The sequence below is a fragment of the Pleurodeles waltl genome, chromosome 1_2 (assembly GCF_031143425.1).
Source record: "Pleurodeles waltl isolate 20211129_DDA chromosome 1_2, aPleWal1.hap1.20221129, whole genome shotgun sequence".
NCBI lineage: Eukaryota > Metazoa > Chordata > Amphibia > Caudata > Salamandridae > Pleurodeles > Pleurodeles waltl.
This window is the reverse complement of record NC_090437.1, coordinates 47728225-47749490: the sequence shown is the minus strand read 5'-3', so window position 1 is coordinate 47749490 and position 21266 is coordinate 47728225.

The following is a 21266-nucleotide window of genomic DNA, read 5'->3' as shown; positions in this document are numbered from 1 at the left end:
GCTAGAATGGGAAGACTTCATTTTAATTTATAAAGTCCCCTTAAGTGTCAGATACCCCATGTTTGGTGTGAAATTAATTTGTATATTAAATCCCACAACTTACAATTGTTGGATGTAATATAACTTGTTAATGTAAAGAGTTTTAAACTCTACCTAAAAAGTTGCCAACTTCAGCCCTGTAGTGCTTTGCTCTGATTGGCCAGCCTTTGGCAGCCTGGCCAGGCTGCCTTGATGAGGTGTGAAGTAGCCTGGGCTAAACACAAAGAGATGTTCCTGGGGGAGGAGAACTTCCCTTAGCAGATGGAGAAGCAGAAAGGGGGTAGGGCTGTCAAACTAGTCTTCAAAGGCAGGGAAGGACGTTTGGAGCAAACCAGCACCTCCGTCACATCCTGCAAACCCAGACAATTAGGTGCCCCCTTGATTAGATTAGGAGAGGGCAGGAGAGGGGTGTGTTTAGGATTTCTAGCCACACCAGTGGGTGGGCTCAGCCAAATGTAACCTCCAAAAATATTTTTCAGCCATGATGGATTTTTGAGGAATGTTGCTCCCTGGGATTGATTTTTGCCACACATCCCAGGAAGTGGTCATCACAGGGGGAAGGACCCTGCACCTGATTGGAGAACCAGGGCCCCCCTGTCTTTCACCCAGGAGCAAGGATAAAACTGGGAGACCTGCACCCAAACCTCAGATCCCTACAAGGAAGAATTACAGGAGACAAAGGACAGCCCTGCTGGACCCCTGACCTGCAGCTGGACATTGCACTCTGGAGGACTGCACCAGCTGCACACTTAGGCTTCACCACAAGCATGACTTTGCCTGGCTTCAACTGGTTCAAGGAGGGACTTCCTGTTTGCTACAGGTGGAAAATTGCCAACAAGAGTCCCCTGCACCAACTCCTGAAGACACTGACCAGCTGACCACTATCCAGTGGCCAATTTGGAGTTTGAGCCAGGTGCATTCTGAGAGTTGTAATCCTTATCCTCAGTGAGCATCTCAGAGCTTCTGGAACCTTGGTGTGAGCTGTGGACCTCAAAAGAACCTTAAAATAACATCTGGGAGAAGATTCAGCAGTTTGGAGAAAAGCTCCATAAAGGGATGCACCCGCTGTGGCAACTCTAGCTGGCTTGCCTCAACCGCAACCCGGCCTGACTTGCAGATTCGTCCCGGTGAAGAAAATCTCTGAAAAAGTGACTAAGGGCATGATGTAGCAAAGTTTTGCGAGTCGCAAATGGCCTGATTCGCAATTTGCGACTTCGTAAAATCCGAAATGGGATGCAAAAATCCCATTTCCGAAGTGCAAATTGTGCGACCCGCAAAGAGGAAGTCGCAATTTGCGAGTCGCAAACCATATGAAAAAGCCACTCGCAAATTGCGACTCGTCGCAAAAAGCCCATCTTGCACACCCAAATTACCACTAAGTCAGAGCAGGTAGTAACCAGAACCAAAGTATAAAAGGAGACCCAGAAGGTATCTGGATTACTCAAAATGGCTGAACTGTATGTGATAGCATGGAGGAGGAGAGTCCACACCACCCAGCAGAGGAGGAGGAGGAGCCAGAGACAGGAGAGACTATACCGAACCAGGCAGACACTTTTCCAACAAACTGAGGAGGAGATTTATGACAAATATAGACTGAGCAGTGCAGCAATATTAGAATTATTTGAACTACTCAATCCGCAGCTTCAACGACAGACAATGCGCAGCAGCACCATCCCCACACATGTGCAAGTGCTATGCTCACTGCACCTCTTGGCCTCGGGTAGCTATCAGGGGGTGATTGCTGTGGCAGGTGGGGTATCCCAAAGTACACTCTCACGATTCTTCCGATGTTTCCAAGATACCATACTCACACACATGTCCAGATACATATACCTACCCAGGAATGAGGCAGAAATTAACAGCACCAAGTTGGACTTCTACAGAATTGCCAACTTCCCACATGTAATAGTGTGTGTGGACGGGACACATATACAAATCTGCCCTCCTGCAAATCTGGAATATGTGTTCCGCAATAGGAAATGTACCCACTCACCAAACATCCAGGTGGTATGCAAAGCCCATAATGTCATCACTGACATTGTAGCTAAATTTCCAGGGAGTACACATGACTCATACATATTCAGGCACAGTGGGATACACCAACGCCTAGAACGTGGGGAGTTTGGAGAAGGATATCTATTAGGTATTGGTGAATACACCCTGAAGCCATACATACAGGTCACTGTAGAAACCATCCATGCCCTGCCAACATTGCTTATTTTTGCCAAACAGGTGACAGTGCATATGCGCTAAGACCATGGATACTTACCCCGTACCTAACACCTGGCAATGAGAATGAGAGGCGATATAACAGTGCCCGTCGGCGGACCAGAACTGTCATCGAGAGGACCTTTGGAGTGTTAAAGGCAAGCTTCAGATGCCTCCACAAAAGTGGAGGTGCGCTCCAGTATACCCCAGTAACAGCATTCAAGATCGTTGGCGCATGTGCAATCCTACACAACATTGCCACCAGACGTGGGCTACATCTCACCCCTGAAGACACAGATTCGGAGAATGAGGAACAAGAGCTACCACATCAACAGCCTGGGGATAGAAGCATTGCAAATCAAGGCAGACAGAGACAGGACCACATTGCAACCCAATACTTTGGCAGGTACGTGGCAACTGTCACCACACTCACTGATGTCACACAAACAGAGCCCAGTTGTGTAGTGGAACAAACAAAACCTTTTTATTTGTGAACTAAATGATGAAAGAAAAATGCTGTCCGTTAAGGTCTGTACATGTCCAAACGTAATGAGGACACATTGACATTATGTGCCTCATGAGTTATGCTGTCTGATGGCCTACACCCTTCTCCTTGTGCGCCCAGCATGGCTCATCCCAGGTGGGTGAGCTGACCCCTGCGGTGCACTTGCACTCCTCAGCACACGGGAGTCACTTGCAGACACACTGCTTATTGTGGACCCCTCCTCACTGTCCTGAGGGGTCTCACCTGTGCCCCTTGCCACCTGCCTAGCTTCCAACAAGTCCACTGTGTGGCTGATGCGGCCAAGTCCACGTGCCACATCCCCTGCAAAGTGGCCAAGTTCCACCTGTAGACTCACGGTCCGTCTAGACAGGCCAGCAGTGTTTGTTGCAAGAAGCTCAATTGACGCTGCCATGCGGTCGAAGCGTGCCACTATGTGGCGCTCCCTGAGCCTTGCGCTGCGTCTGTCTGCCACCAGTTCCATCACAAGTTGGCGGATGGCCTAGGTGAGATCCCCCACATTATCATTCAGTCTAGTGAACTGTGTGTTCACTTCAGCCAGGCCAGTGGTCATGTTGCTCTCCATTCTGTGCAATGCACTTGATATTGACCGCAATTGTCTGTTTTGCAGGCACTGACCGTTAAGGATGGATGCCTCTACTCCTGACATTGCTGCCTCCCCTATCTCCTCCTGGGGCACCGCCAGAACTCGGCGTCTGTGTCTGTGCCTTTGTCGTGCTGTTGGCTCTGGACGACTTGCTGTGGGGCTGGGGCCAGGGGTCATGTGAGCTTCCCCCATTTCCTGCTCCTGTTCCTGAGGGGACTGTGGTGATGTCCTGCTGGGTCCAGGAATTTCTGCTGCAGTTTCCTGCACTGTCTCTGGCCTGTTGTCTACTCCCTGCATGTTGTCGCTGCTGGGGGTGTTGTGTGGGAGACCTGTGGGACATAGGGAATACATTGTCAGTCTCTCACATCTGTTGTATGCCTCATAATAAACATTTGCCTATATGCTGACTACTGTACTACATTGCCCATAATGCACCATTCTAGTGGTTGCTAGTCTGGAATGGAGCTAGTCTGGTTGTGCCTGCTGCTGTGTACTGGGAGAGTGTGGATACTGCATTTGTAGGTGTGAATGCATATCTCATGGTACTCACTTTTGGATGTCACTGGCGCAGAACTGTCCACTTCTCCCATTCCAGAAACGGCCTCAGGCTCCAGGGTCTGCTCCACCATTGCTTCCATAGCTGTGGGTGGTGGGACGGTGGATGGGCCTCCTCCGGTGCCCCTCATTTCTCTGAGCCGCTCTGCTACCCTCTCCTTTGTCCTGGAGCACAGGTCATACCACCTTTTCTTTATTTCCTCCAGGGTGCGTGGCTCACCCCTATGGCATTAATCCGGTCCTGGATTTTCAGCCAAATCTTCTTTTTGTCTGTGTCTCGGACACTCAGGGCTGCCTTCCCAAACAGTTTGTCATGGTGCTGGCAGCATTCCTCAGTGAGCACCTCCAGTTCTTTGTCAGAAAACTTCTGTTTTCTTCTTCTCCCAGCACTGCCTGTTTCCTCCATAGTAGCAGCAGGCCCTCTCTCCTGGGTGTTGCACTGCAATTTGGAAAGGGTGTGGTCCTCCCTCCTCCCAGGTGTATTTGATGACTTCCTGGTTCTGATGTCATCACCAAGCGCCAGGAAGTGTATTTCCCAACTGTTATGCTGCACCTGCAGGCAATTTGCGGGCCAGTCGCAATTTGCGACACCCGACTCGCAAATTGCGAGCTCGCTTTTAGCGAGGTCGCAAAAAGCGACCCTGGAAGTAGAGAACTCTCAAAATGCGGTGCAACATCATTTACGAGTCACAAATTGGTGTCGCACTTTTTTCTTGGATCCCATTTTGCGAGTCGGAAATTGCGATTCGCATTGAATCGCAATTTCCGACTCGCTGTTTTTTTCCTATCTACATCTGGGCCTTAGTCCGAGCGTAGAAAGTTGATCAGGACCTCCCAGGCAGTGTATCCGAAGAGGGCTCCAAGGACATCGGATCAAGAAACAGTTTTGACCCGCTCAAAGGATTTTCATCTCTAAAAATCATCTAAGTTCGAACGTAGAGATCTCCACGAGGGCTCCTGCGAAGCATATCCGAGGAAGAGTTCCAGGAGGTCGGATTGGACTGGCGACTTGGTCCCGCTGAAGAAAATCTTCAAGAAAACGACTAAGTCCGAAGGTGACCTTTTGACCGACGCCTTCCGCTTGCTGTAGCCGACCAGGGCTCCATCTCGGTCGGCCTTAAACTTCAACTTTGCCCTGGTTGAGGTGCGACTAGATGACCAGATTGGTGCTATTCGTTTCTAAGTGCTAAAAAGCATTTATTCTTTAAAAAATGCATATCTTGGTTCCCTTTATCCGATTTTATTCATTTGGTGTCATTTTGAAGCTAAAAATATTTCCTATTGTTATAAATTGGTTTTGGATTTTTAAACTTTTTCCTGTGTTTTATTTAATTACTGTTTTGTAATATTTGAATGCTTTACGCTTTGCATCCTAAGTTAAGCCTTGTCGCTCGTTGCCAAGCTACCAAGTGTTGAGCTAGATTTAATTTATTGAGATCTAACTGGACCTAAGTGGAGGTTGCTAAGTGTAGGTACTTACCTGCCCTTACCAATAATTCATTTTCCCACAATAGTCATATAATAATTTGTAATACACATTTGCTGATAAATCACCTCTGGAACCATCAGTGTGTAAATATTTCTCATCATTGTAAAGTGGATTCTGAATTGCAATGCAATTTGCAAAATTCAGGATACTTGTAAATGTACTCTTCTCTGAATCACTTGGTAAGGACAGACTCAATCCACTGAGCACTAATATAATCAAGACAACTATCACTGCTACTAAACCTAGTCATACGTATCTGCATTTACTATCTCTATTTCAATGCAACTTCATGAGTTCTCTAATTTCAGAACAAAATTTTGAATTCTTAATCAAGAATCAAAAATCTAAAATGCAAAGCAGCTTTAATATATCACTATCTCTTTTCAGTCCTTTTTATTTGTGAGCAAGGCAAACATCAAAAATAGACTCGTTTAACAGTGCAAATTATTCCCAAAAGGTCATTGACCTTCTAGAAAGTTCATCAAGGGTTTTCTTTACTTACAAATGTTCAAAGTTTCTACTAAAAGTTCCAACATTTCTAATAAAGCCACATTTCGTAATCACTTATAATCACTTTCTAAATGTGATGTCTTTGTTCATCAAGTGGCAATGAAATTTCAAAGTTCAGCTCCAGTGCAATTTCAAACTCAAGAATATTGAACTGGATTCAAATTGTTAAAGCAAAAGGTTGCAAACTCCTTGTCCCAGTCATTGGCAGCAAACTATGTTGATTCAGGTGCAGATTATTTTTGACTTGGCATTCTCTTTCTCTTTGATGTTTTCTTTACTCAACCTTCAGCATCACTGTCACTTTGACTCAACTCTTCAGTTTATTCAGCAATAGTTGGTGGCACCTGTAGAGCTGGCACAATTTGCTCTTTGGGCCAATTGTCCCCTGTTACAGTTGTACAGCAATTGGTCATTTATCAGCATTGGAGCTCTCATGAGGCAACTGATTCTGTCTCAACCCTTCTGTACCTTCCATTGTGATGGACTCGCTCAGAACCCCATGAGCCTGTGCTTGTGCTGTAGCAGCCACTTGTCTAGTCCCAGCTGCTTGATTAACCTGATCCCTTTCGCTCACTGTAACCGACCCTTCGGGAACCGATTTTGTATCATCTATGGGTCCTGGAACTTTGCGAGTGTGTTACACATGTAACCAGTAAGGGAGACCCGCACACTTGACAGCTGTAGTGGTTACCAAAACCACCTTGTGAGGACCTCTCCAAAGTGGTTCCAAGCAGGTTTCCCTTACATGCTTCCTGATTATGACCCAATCATGTGCACATGACAAAGATTGTGTTGCAGCTGTGCTGTAGCTTCTCCAGCGTGATGAGACAATGAAGGAACAATGTCATCCAGTCCTTTGCAACAATCCAACACCAAGTCATCTGTGATGTTCACAAGCACACCCACAGGCACTGCTGACAATCTCATGGCCCTCCTCATGATAATTTTATGAGGAGACAACCGAATCTTTCTGTCAGGTGTACTGTGCATACTCATCAAGACAAGAGGCAAAGCGTCTCACCATTTCAATGCGGTGGGTGCACATACTTTTGCCAATCTGGACTTCAATCTGGACTTCAGTGTTTCATTAATCTGTTCTACAAGTCCTGAAACCTCAGGGCTGTAGCTGCAATGTAATCTTTGCTCAACTTGTAATGCCACACACAACATTTTCAGGACCGCACTGTTTAAATGTGTTCCTCGGTCTGATTCTAAAGACGTCAGAAATCTGAATTGCAGAATCAGTTCCCTAAGTAATAACTTTGCTACTGTGAAACTTTCATATCCCCTGGTGGGGTAAGCTTCAACCCAGTGTGATAAATGCATAAAATTACTAATACATATCTCATTCTATTGCATATAGGTAGCTCTATGAAATCCAGCTGCATTCTGTTGAACAGTCCTCCTGATCTACCTATGAGACTCAGTGTGACAACTGTGTATTTTCCTACATTCATCTGTTGGCATGTGACACATTTGTGGCTTACAGTTTCTGCAATTACTCTTAATCTGAGGTTAGACTATGTTTGTCTGAATATTCTAACCACAGCATCTCTACCCATATGAGCTTGTCCATGATATTTTCTAGCCATAGGGGACAGCAAGCCATTTGGCAACACTTCTTTTCTATCACTTGAAGCCCAAACATCATTTTCATCGTTCTTAACACATCCTGCCGTAACCCAACTTTGCTGCTCTTCTTCTGTCACTTCTGTCTACAGTCTCTTAACTTCCTCCCATGTATCAACAGCAGTTAACAGGAAATATATATTTGTCTCATCAGTTGCCTTGTTATTCCATTCTACACTGAAGGAGGTATAACTTAAAGCACAATGCCTCACAACTTTATCACATAAGTATTGCCCAAGGTTACCTAATAAGTAGATTTCTCTGAGCTGTGCACTTGACAACAGCAATTTCTGCAGGCAGCTGTAATGCATTCAACAACTAGTAAACCTCATCACCGGTCCAGATTGGGAATCACGAGAAGGTAATGAACCCTCTTTGGGACCACAACTATCCGAAATCATCGACAACACCAAAACCATACTGACTATTCATAAAAAATTGACACTTTTAGCTGTTCAGAAACATAGCATGCTTTGGTAAGAGTGACCAATTTGGCTACTTTGTCAGAAAAGACTCCTTGAAGCCAGGGCGCTTCTATCACACTGGAGACCCTGCAACCTGCATAACCAGCACTCAGGGTACCATCTTTATCTCCTAAACAGGAGCCATCAACCACCATGACATAGTCATTTTCAGTTAAGGGGACCTCTTCAACATAAGGTCTGGGATTGATGCACAACTCACTCACATTGTGACAGTCATGCTCAACCTCATACTCACAGTCAATTATAGGAAACATCCTGAACCACGCATTGGGAACAACACAGATGTTTCCTACGCAAGTGTAACCTCGCTTGCCGGAACAATGACTGCCTTTTTCTCTGCCTTAACCACACATGTGCTGAACTACCCATATGTGTGTTTAAGGCAGAGAAAAAGGCAGAGTGGATCAGGAGAGGATGCAGTCAGATAAGTGGGATTGGGGAGTAGTTTTTAGGGGTGGGTAAAGGGCTTGGGGTGAAGGGGTTGGGCTATTTATTTTAGGGGCGGGGTGGGGGTGTTTGGGATTTTTTTAAGGGTAGGGCTTAGGGTGCGGGTTTGTGCAGGGTTTGGGTAGTTTTAAGGGTTTAAGGGGTGGGGTGGATAAAGGGCTTGGGGTGGGAGTGGGGGGTTAGTCTATTTTTTTTGGGGCCGTTGGGGGGCTTTGGGTTTTCATTTGTAGGGAGGATCAGGCGAGGGCGTCGTCAGGTAAATTGGTCTGGGACAGGGTTGGGGGTAGTTTTTAGAGGTGGGGTGGATTAATGGCTTGGGGCTCGGTTGGGCTATTTTTTATTTTAGGGGCAGGGGTGGGGGATTGGGGCAATTTTATTTTTAGGGCCGGTGGGGGGTTGGGGTAGTTTTGATTTTAGGGGCAAGGGTGGGGGGTTGGAGTAGTTTGGTTTTTAGAGGCAGGGGTGGGGTTTGGGTAGTTTTGTTTTTGAGGGTGGGGATTGGGGTAGTTTTGTTTTTAGGGGCAGGGGTGGAGGTCATGGTAGTTTTGTTTTTAGGGCTGGGGATCGGTTGTTTATTGGGCGGGGGTCAGGGAAGGTTTTAGAGCTCAGGGTAGGTGGGAGGTGTCAGGGTAGTTCAGTTTTTATGGCCGGGGTGGGGGGTCAGGGTAGTTTTGTTTTAAGGTGTGGGGTGGAGGTTCGAGGTAGTTTTGGTTCGGGGAAGATTTGTTTTTAGGGGGTAGGGGTAGTTTTGTTTTTAGGGCAGGTGGGGGTCAGGGTAGTTTTGTTTTTAGAGTGGGTGGCGGGGTGGTTGTTTTTAGGATGGATGGGCTGGGTCAGGAAGGTTTTAGGGCTCCAGGTGGGTGGGGGGTGTCTGAGTAGTTCCATTTTTATGGGCGGGGTTGGGCTAGTTTTGTTTTTAGGGGCAGGTGGGGGGTCAGGGTAGTTTTGTTTTTGGGGGTGGTGGATCGGTTAGTTTTGTTTTTAGGGGTGGGGTGGGGTGGTCGGAGTAGTTTTGTTTTCAGGGCTGGTGGGGGTTCGGTTGTTTATCGAGGTAAGGGAAGGTTGTAGGCCTCAGGATGTGTGGGGGTTTTTGTGGTAGTTCCATTTTTAGGGGAGGGGTAGTTATGTTTTTAGTGGTGGGGGGGTGGGTTGGGGTAGTTATGTTTTTGGGGGTGGGGAGTCGGGGTAGTTTTGTTTTTAGGGCTGGTGGGGGGGTCGGGGTAGTTTAAGTATTAGTGGTGGGGTACTTTTGGGCGTTAGTGTGGGTGGGGGGTGGAATGATAGAACCATACACGCTCTTCCCACACATGCCTTTACTAGGCATGCTTTTGCAATGAACAATCGTTAAGGCATGCATGAAAAAGGCATGTGTGGAAACAACGCGGTCATTGCTCTGACCGCGTTGTTAAGGCATGCGTGGCTCCCACATGCGTTGTTCCATCATACATTCATCATTTGTATTTTCAACTGAATTTGACAATAATGTTACAGGATTCAGAACTGTATATCTCTTGATATTTACATTGAGAGAAGCAAGTATAATTTGCCCATATCGGGTCAAATGTACATTTGTCAGGTATTTTGTTCAGGTTAACAATATTTCTACAGAGTGGGGGATAAAAACATTCAGGGGGTGACCAGTAACATACTTCATACTGTTCCATGCTGATGAACAAAGCAGAGACTGCCTTCAAACAACCAGGTAGCGCTGTACCACAGAATCAAGTGTGGAAGAAAAATAAGCCACAGATTTGTTTGCATTTCCATGCAGCTGTGTCAAAGCTAAGAGAGCACATCCATCCCTCACACCACAAAACAAAGACAATTTTGTTTTATAACCTGGCATTCCCAGAGCTAGGGCATAAGCTTTCTCTCAAATCTGTGAAGGCATGTATGTATATGTCATCCAATGGTACCAGACCAGACACATCCCTGTGTTTTGGCCTCTGTAAAGGCTTGGACAAAAGGGAAAAGTTTGGAATCCAGTGATGACAGTAACTAACCATTCCCAAAAAAATTCAGACTTCTTTCTGTGTTGCAGGGCGGTTCATTTTCATGATTGTCCAGATTCTCACTTGAGACACTTTCCGCACACCTTTCTCAATGTGGTGACCTAGATACAGAACTTCTTTCTTGCAATATTGTAACTTTTCTGGGAAAACCTTATGTCAATTTTCTCCTAAATGATTTGAGAGAGCAATGGTGCCTCTCCTGCATGCTTCTTGGGTGTTTGATGCAACAAGTAGGTCATCTATAAACTGCACTAAGACTGAATGATAGAGCATTTTAAGGGACTCAAGATTTTTCTTCAGATTTACTTGAAATTCGATGGTGACTTAGCATACCCTTGTGGGACTCACACCATGCCAAAACGCTACTGCCGAATTTGAATGCAAAGAGGAATTGACTTTCCTAATGCAATAATATGGAAAAGAATGCCTGGCACCAATCAATCACTGTAAACCATTCTGCTTCGCAGGGAATTTCAAATAAAATTACTGCAAGATTCAGTGCAATGGGACAACATAGAACAACAATCTTGTTAACTTTTCTCAGGATTTAGACTATGTAGTATTTTCCATTGAGCTTTCATAGTAATAAAAGGAGTGAGTTATGTGGATGTCCTTTTATCTCTTTCAGGATTCCTTGTTCAATTAGACAATTGTAGCAATTGTCTCAGGTGACATACTATACAGGGGTGTTTTTTAATACACTGCATTTGGGTTCAGTGTCATTTTAATAGGCTCAACTCCTTTGATAAGTCCTATTTCTTTTCCTGAAAAATCCCAAACCTCAGGTGTCACTGTCTCTTATAAATCTTCGGGCAATTTATTACATGTAAGCATTGGGAACAATGTGACACTCAGGTACTGTTGTGCAATTTTACAGGGCACATCTTCCTCATTTGTTTGAATGCCAATTCCTCTGGGGTGTGTAGCAAACAGAACAGTTTAGCTTGCCCAAAAGCAAACTTACCGGGCTTGAAACACAGACCACAAATTGGTGCTCATCTTCAAATTAACCTATTTTTAAGGGACCATATTCTGTTACATGGTTGGTCAATTGCTTATTTGTGACTCCTACTACCTGGATTCTCTTTCCTGAAAGAGGTAAGTTTGGCACTTCAGTTGTTCTGACAGTGGAAAATGTACCTCCAAAGTCTACTAGGAATGACACATCATGGCTGAGAATGTTGGCATTCATGTATGGACCATGTTGGTCTACTTCTAAGGATGCACCTAGCATGCATTCCTCGTCATCAGAGCTACCAGCTGGAAACATTTCTGAAAATTCCTCACCACTCAGGTCCATTGGGGAAATTGTGATGTTATCTGATTCACATTTGCATTCGCAATCTGGTTTAAATTCTTTTGGGTAACAACCATTTGCTATTGAGTCATCGGTTCTTGTGGTACCTGAATCTGCTGTCCTGTGGACACATTTACATTTTGCACTTGGGATCTTTAACCCTTTGAACTTGAACTTCATTATTGCTTTGTACTTGAGCAACTCCAACATTCTTCATTTGATTATTCACATTGTTACATAGACATTCCCATTGCCAATGACCAAAATGTCCACACATATGACTCAGATTAGTTCTCTTTAAGGCCTGAACATCAAGAACACCTCCACTTTGATCAATCTGAACACCACACCTTCTACCTCTAGGCTAGACAACATTTGTCACCAGCTGTGGTACTCCTTGCATACCACCAGTGTTCAACATCATCTGCAAACTCTGAGTAGCTTTCTGTGCAGCTTTCAATTGTGTGACCATCACCTTCCCTTTCAACTTTTTCTGCCTCAATTTCATCATTCAATACTTTGCAAGATTTCATCAATCTTTTTGTTCTGTCCCCCAAATCAGGAACTGCCAAATCTTTTCACTTATTTCTGGCTTCAATCCTTGCACAGATCTGACCACAAAATGACCTATAACTTTAGCTATAGTCTCAGTACCACTATGCTGTTTGAAAGCTAGCAGCAATCTCTTGTGGTAAGCATGAATCAACTCGATTGACTCCTGAGTTATTCTGTCAATCTTCTCCCAATCAATATTTTTGTGGACACCTTGGATCCGGTTTAAGGAAAGTGGTGCTGTGCGTGTGCCATATCTAAGATACAGTGCACCGTGGCAGTAGTTAGGGAACTAATGTCAAAATTCTTTACGCTAGTCCAGAGCTTTGTAGAATTAGCACAAATAATGTTGACGCTAATCCTTCAAAGTCCATAGTAAACAGTGGTGTGCCTCCTTTTACCACCTTCTCTGAGCAGGCGTTAAAAGTGCCAAAAACAAAATGACACAAAGAAATATCTTAGATTTCTTTGCACCATTTTTTCACACCCCCAATGAGGGAACACCTCCTTTGCATACATTATGGGGGTTATTCCAACTTTGGAGGAGTGTTAATCCGTCCCAAAAGTGACGGTAATGTGACGGATATACCACCAGCCGTATTACGAGTTCCATAGGATATAATGGACTCGTAATACGGCTGGTGGTAAATCCGTCACTTTTCCGTCACTTTTGGGACGGATTAACACCTCCTCCAAAGTTGGAATAACCCCCTATGTCTGCTGCAGGCATAATGTATCACAAAGGGTTACAAAGTGGTGCAATGCATGCATTGAGCCACTTTGTAAATTTAGAATGGCGATTTGGGCCTTGTTGGGCCACATTAGAATAAAGAAAAATGTCGCTAATGTGGTGCAAGGAGGTGCTAGGGGCTCTTAAATCGGCCCCCTGTTTTTCAGAAATTCAATCACCTCGCAATACTTTTACATCACCCCTTCAGATGGTGCACACGTCACTGGGACTCTTTGAGGTTCACTATCAGGCCAATCAACATTCAATTTGCATTCATTCCTCAAATCTGTCAGAACCACAAAGTCAAACAATGTAACAAATCCTCCCACAAACAATTTGAAAATTTCACAAATCTCCCTGTCTGTTTGTACCATTCCACAGGTTTCTTTATCAATCTCGGGTAATCATTTGTGAGTGACAGGATATCACTCCTTCTCCAGGGTACATAAACTTAACCCCCAACTGGTATCTCTCTCATGGGACTCATTTTCACTTTGTCCTCGGCTTGATTTTCTTCATCCGGAGGCATATTTAGCTTTGCTTTCCTCCGATCTTTTTTCTTCGCCAATCTATCTACCCACTTACCTACAGCTCCCCATTTCTGAATGTATGCAATCAATTCCTTAATGCGCTTTTTCATTCTGGGAGATCTCATGTTAACTATATCCTTTGTTCTAAACTATAATCTGTAACTTCTCCTTAAGGGCTTTGATTTTTCTAAATCCACATGATAGTTCTCACCCTACTTCAGCTAGTCTCTCATAATCCCGTCGTGCACGTAGGCTAACACCCTTGCACATGAACCGTAGTTCATCTTCTGTGTAGGTTTCCAATTAGGCAGTATCTAATTTTCCCAAAGACATTTACCTAACCTATAAGGCTGTACATGGTAGGGGATCTGAATACCTACCCTCTTGACTACACTGGTGCAGACCTAGCCAGCAACTTAGATCTATGGGGGCCTCCTGGATTCATGTCCCTCGCACCCATAGGGTTAGATGAGGAGGCAAGGCATTCACGATAGCTGCTGCTAAATGCTGGAATTTACTTAACTTTAAGGCAAGAACAAACATATTTGGCCTTTAGAAAGTCGTTTAAAACTTGGCTTTTCCCGCTTTAATCTAGATTTCAATATTTCTTGTGATCTGACACTCACTTCTTTCCTTTTGTGCGCTTTGTTGCTTTTGCCGGAAAACGCTTTATAAATACCAAATACATACATACATTTCATTCAATTCCAGTTTCACTCTGGGCACATTTACTGATCTATCTCTCTCTAGTGTCTCTTTTGTTCTAGCACTGTAGTTTGTCATACCTGTTACACCTTGGGGACTCAAATTATAACCAATCAAATCAGCTGTTGTGCGGTGAAACCTCACAAACGTATATTATTATTCTGTGGTAGTTCTGCTCCTAATGGTCCAACATTCTGTCAAACCGGAGTATCAATGTTTGACATGCTCTCTGGAGTGTTAAACATTACTCCTCCTTGTGGAGTGCTAATCAGGTTTGGGCACAAAATAAGGTGGGATTCCCTGAGGAAACCTCGCATGAGGAGTAAATCCTGTCTGACCTGTGATTGGGTTTGGAACTGCAATTTATGTAGGGGTTAATGGTCTAACAAGAGAAGCAGTTTTCTTCATCCCTGAATTGTTTGAATACACTGATCGCTGCATGCCAATTGGTAATATTCTAGCAAATGTAACTAGAGTATCAGGAACAGTCGGGACATTTATTGAGTGGGCATTACTTCAAGATGTATCTGAAGCATACAAGGGAACAATAGGACTTATAGTCACAGGAACTGTATCTGGACTCATATGATTTGTTTGATTCTGAGGAGTAGTCTTTCCCACACTGTGTCCTGTTAAGACAGTGCTAAAACTTTGTCCTGTTTGACTTGGGGTAACATTTGGCATTAAATGAACTGTACTAAACATTGGCACAGGTTGATTCATGGTACAATTTGGCACAGGCAGATTCACATAAGGTGACTGCACCATCTGATTCACATAAGAATTTGACACAACCTGGTTCACAACCAGACTTGGTACCGGCTGAATTGTGTTAAAACTCGGCACTGGCTGACTTGCTGCAGGAACTTGTGTCACTGAAATTGCAGGGGTACCTGGCACTATCTGATTTGGGTTCTGTGCAACCTGAGTAATTGGAACATTCAGGGTTACCTTTTGGGTTGCTTCACTTGTTGATCCTACCTCAACTGAATAGTACAGAGGCGAACGATTAACCAGGATCTGATTTCTAAACCCATCACATAAATCACTCTCGTAGGTCACTTTCTTTTTAGCCTCAACTTCTGTTGTCTGTTCTGCCTTTTCTGTTTTCCTTCTGGTCTTACATTTAGTGCTTTTACTGTCTTCATTTGGAATACCTGGATACATTCTGACTCCCTCAATCACATTTGCTCTCCACATTTTCTGCACTGCATCCCATCTAGTCTCTGCAAGTGTTTTTAATGCTTTCTGCATCCTGTTCTCTTATTTGTTTGTCATTTTCTCTAGTGCGTCAAGTTCCCAATGACTAAGGGCTTAAAACTGTGTGGGTCTTGGAGGTGGATTCATCTCACATAGTATTCACCTCAAATTGGATAGAATTCTCAGTTTAAATATTCCATAATGGGATAATGCTAAGGCACCTTCTTTCTCAGTAATCGTACACCACTGCTCAAGCGGCAAAAATGCATGAACTCCTGTTACAGATGATTCATATTGACCTGGAGTTCCTTCGGGTGGGGACTGTATACTCTCTCTAACTGGAATGAATACATGTCCTTTTAACACACTCTTTAAAGCTTTAAAAAACTTGATTTTTAATCTAATCCAATGAATCAAACTAACTGTTCGATTGAATCTGGAAGTATCTTTAATCCCACAATACTTTTCTCTTGATGTTCTCAACCAATACCAGCACAGCTTTACACCAACATACCTATACCAGCACCTATGTCACACTCAGTTCTTTCAGCAATGCAATCACTTTGCAATTGTCTCTCATACAATCGTTCACACACACATAATGCAAAATATAGTGAGCAATAACCAGCATCCTGTCTGCACACTACAGGGTAGGAACTCAAACACTTCAAAGCTGTACGGAGATACACTTTCCGGCTGTAGCTTTCACAATCACACAAGAAGTGAAACTTGACCAGCAATTCCCAGTCCATTGATACAGACCCTCCATGTGCACTCAGGAGTCATTTAATATGAACCAAACCTCACACATACTCAAGGAAAACTATTGGCAGTATCAATAATGCCTCAGGACAAGTACCTCACTGCAGACAATAAATGAACCATGTGTCTCCTACCAAGTGTCTCCTACACCTGTGCATTATCCCAGGATCTTAGGCCAAGATGGACCTGTCAACAACAAGAACCATAAACATTTTAGAGTAGCAAGGGTCACAATCACTTTGAGTATGAAGACTCTGCTAAACACTTTACAAAATCACACTTTACTGCATTCTGCAGGCCAAAGCCATGCAAGCCAAAGACCTATTAATACTCACACATCTGACACTGGAACTTCATCAATCTCCAGAATAGATCATAGGACAGTATTAGGGTGAACAATTTTTGGGCTGGACAATTGCATGAGACCAATCCTGTCTACCTAGCACTATACTTGAACGGTACTCCATATTTGTGGGAAAAACCATTCCTCTGCTACCAGATCTGTTGGAGCATTTTCATCCTTTGCACGAATCAATACTCATCGAGGTCCCCAGATCTTTAGGTCCTGCATATGATGTGGTAGAACCATTAACAGTTAACAATTTCAATACAAACCAACTAAGTTGCACAGTATGACCAATGTGACCATAAAAGGAAAACTCAAGTCAGGAGTAATGTTAAGGGATTTATTACAAAGTAAAACTCAAAGTCATGTACACAACTAGCAAGACAAAGTTTTAAAGATACAAAATCACTGAGGTTTGCCAAAGGTGGTGAAATAAGTTCAAGTGAACTAACATTTACAAAACTAAACATTCAAGAAGAAGAATGCAAAACATCAACAAGATTATCGGAGATACAGAAATCAAGCACTGCTCAGCTTTGATAAGCATCAAGCTAATTTCAAATCACCAGAGTACAATTTAGCTGGCCACAGGAAAAAACCCTACAATTACCAAATCAGGGAAATACATGTGTGGGGTGGAACACATGCAGGCAAAAGACAAAAAGGACAAAAAGGGCAAAAGGAACTTGGAAAAAAGTAATTTCAGGCAAAAAACTACTAACTAAAGTGTGTAAAAGATAGGTAAAAATGGAAAGCGTCAGCATGTCAGAAGCTTGATCAAGAGTCTTCTGCATGGGGAAGGAAGAAAATTTCTAAGTCTCAGCATAACATCTCCAGGGGCAAAGGCGGAGAGGAAGATAACTCTCGAAGAGGCGCTGCATGCTGGGTTCTTCATCTGCAAGGATTCTGGTCAAAGAAAATCTGGAAAATTGACCAAGGGGAATCTGACTAAAGTCTAAGTGGTCGACAACATATCAGAGTTCATACGGCCATGTGATACATCCAGGGCAACAGTTAATTTTATGCTGAAGGGCACCATCCAATAGAAATCGATCATATGACTCCAAGTTGCAACATTGGTGTCCCTTCCCAGGTCTGTCATGTGAACAGCATCCATCCATGTAACTCCACACAAGTTTGAAACAATTGTTTACATTTGTAGTCCACAGGATGTTCCTTATCCAAGGTCAACATTCCACAACTCTCTATGTGTAAAACAATAGGGGTCTGTTACCAAAGCTAGTCTTCTCATAACCTTAAGAAAGTTTACGTTATGAAATGACATAGCATTTTGTGCTCAATCACGAGAAATAGGGCCTAGCAGGCCTCACTTAGGCTAATGCAAATGAATTAATACAACACATTAATAGATCAAATAAAAAACATTTTAATATGCAAACTGTTTTTTCTTTATTAATAATCCTTCTTTAGCATTTAAATTTCAATATATTTAAATGAAATATATCTGTTTATACATTTCAATCAGTTTAACATGAACTGCATTTCTCTATTTTTGTACACGTATTTAAATACTTAGGGGGTCATTCTGACCTTGGCGGACGGCGGAGGCCGTCCGCCAAGGTACCGCCGTCAGAACACTGCACCGCGGTCGAAAGACCGCGGCGGTGATTCTGACATTTGCCCTGTGCTGGCGGGCGGCCGCCAAAAGACCGCCCGCCAGCACAGGGCAAATCAACCTTCCCACTAGGATGCCGGCTCAGAATTGAGCCGGCGGTGTGGGAAGGTGCGACGGGTGCAGTTGCACCCGTCGCGTATTTCAGTGTCTGCTGGGCAGACACTGAAATACTTTTTGGGGCCCTCTTACGGGGGCCCCGCGGCACCCCCTACCGCCATCCTGTTCATGGCGGGAGAGCCGCCATGAACAGGATGGCGGTAGGGGGTGTCAGAATCCCCATGGCGGCGGAGCGCGCTCCGCCGCCATGGAGGATTCAGACGGGCAGCGGAAAGTCGGCGGTACACCGCCGACTTTCTGTTTCTGGCCGCGGCTGAACCGCCGCGGTCAGAATGCCCAGCGGTGCACCGCCAGCCTGTTGGCGGTGCTACCGCCGACCTCCGCCATGGCGGTAATTACCGCCATGGTCAGAATGACCCCCTTAATCATTAGTAATTTAATATCAATTGAATACATACTATTAGTCTAGAGTCTACATTTCATCATAATATTAGTTTAATCCTTCAAACATTTAATTAACTCTCAACACCACCGGGGTTTCTAACATTATTATAAACGATGCACATCTGAAATGACTTCTCAGTGCAACTTTCTACATTCAAACCATTAGTACTTTGGTTAATATAACGCATAAACTATCACATATAGATGACTTCTGTGACATGAGTGACAGCACTAAAATTTCTGCTAAATCAATACCCAAGCAATAACCATACCTATTCATAGAGATGGGCATGGACTGGAAGCAAGTCATAATGAAATTAAAAAAAAACTCTATTTGAAAAAGCTATGACAATATGGTGACTCCAGCTGTTCACAAAGATTTGGCGATATGTGGCTTTAATTATCTGGGGGAGGTCTGCAAAGCAGTGGGTGACCTTTATGATAATGGCTCAGACTTAACATTTGACAAACCCTAAAACTGCTTTGAGGTCAGAACGGGCCAGTGTCTTCCATATGCTAAACTGGTTAAAGCAGCCTGAGAAGTGAGGAATTTATTCCTAGCAGCACCTAAAGAAACAGACTCAATGACACACAATGATGCTGATTTTAGGAGATTGCAATATCTTATGGAGAGGCTTAAGTTGAAGCCACAACCAGCTTCTAGAAAGAAGTGGGAGATAGTCTGTCCAGACACATCTGCAGATAAAGAATGAGACAAGGCTAGCCTAGCATTCAAATTAATACAATATCCAGCAGTGCTAGATTTCTACTGTTAGAGTTCAATTACCATCACATCACTCAGCTGACAGCAATAAAATTCAACAACATCCACCTAGACTTGGGACTAGATGCCAGGAAGGGGAAGCTGGATTCAACTGTATCGGTTGGTCCTCCACAAAAAAGAGGTGCTTTTGGAAAACGTATTAGGCAAACTACTTATAGGAATAAGCAGGATACCCACATTTAATTTAAAGCGTTATATACTGGGTATCGTTACTAAAATAAAAAAGGGAAATTTAAACATAAACTCACCATGTTTGGGTTGATTTTATAAAAATGAAAAATAGCTAACCATTGTCTTTAACCCTTCAAACCAAAGGTGGCTCATTGGTTGGCAGATATGTAAGAGTGGGTGATGGCGTAGGAGCTTCATTTAAAAATAGTGATGACAGGCAATACATTGAAAATCAAAGAGTTGGCGAACTGAAGAATTATACTGCAGGCTGTACTGCACGTTACCCCCAGACAGTAGGGGCATAGTGTTGAGACATGCCTGTAAGGTGACAGAGTGCATAAAGGGAACAGTTTTGAAAACCCCTCTCACTTCAGATGACAGTGAACTTTAGCTCATCGTATAAATACTCTGATGAATAGAAATCTAGTATGAGAGAAATGGATGAGACTGTGCGGCCCATAGTCATTTTTATGCAGTGATAGCAAATAATTTCTAATCAGGCACCTATTGGATACCAGGCACAGGATTGCTTGATATAAGGTATCCTGTTCATTTTTTTTGTTGTACTTTATCGGTTGTACTTTGTATTTGAATGTTCATATATCAGTGGGATGTACGACCAATATTGCCCTTTAGTTTGCCTTCATTTGCTGTTGCCTGTAGCAAATGGCATGACCGTGAAATGCCCAGGCATTATGCATGTACAGACACTCACTCATGTAAACTGACACCCCTAAAAGTGTGTTTACAGACATCAGGCATTCATATCTCTGTATTGTTGTATTGAAGTAATACTCCTAGGGCCTGATTATGACTTTGGAGGATGGGATACTCTGTCACAAACGTGACTGATATCTCGGCCACCCTATTACAAATTTTATTGTATTCAATGAAACTTGTAAAACAGCGGGCAGGATATCTGTCACGTTTGTGATGGAATATACCATCTGCCAAGGTCGTAATCAGGCCCTCATTAGGAGATGTAGGTGATATGGCCAGTAACAGTACTCACCGGTCCCCATCGGAATTACAGGTTTTCTTACTTTTACACTGCGATTTTGACTGCAGAATGTACCTAAAAAGTCAGAGTGAAAGGCTGACCCAAAATGAGCAGTTACTGGGGGAATCAGATTTGGAATTACCAATTCCTCTACTAAGTCCTTATTACGTACTGGTCCCTCAGGGTCCAACATTTAATGGACCTATGAGCAATTTGAAACAGTGGTAGAATGCTCCTAAAAGTAGAGATGCTTGGCTATGCCTTTCTGAGTCATAATGTGGACAGGGGCAAGGAATAATTTTCACAGGCACCTGGTGTACCTACGCAGTATCAGGACTGTACGTGCTGTTCAGACAGAGCAATATGGTTAAATCAGGGGTCCTAGAAACGTCTCTGAGCTAAGTCATTAACAGGTATGTCAGTGATGACATGCAGTCTTTCATTCACATTTGTTGCTCCCTAGGCATTTTTGGAAATCATGAAAGCTAAGAAAATGTTTCTGACTCAATCGGGCTTGAACAAACTACAAATCCTAGTTCTAGTTCGTCAAGAGCTGTTTCATGTAGCAA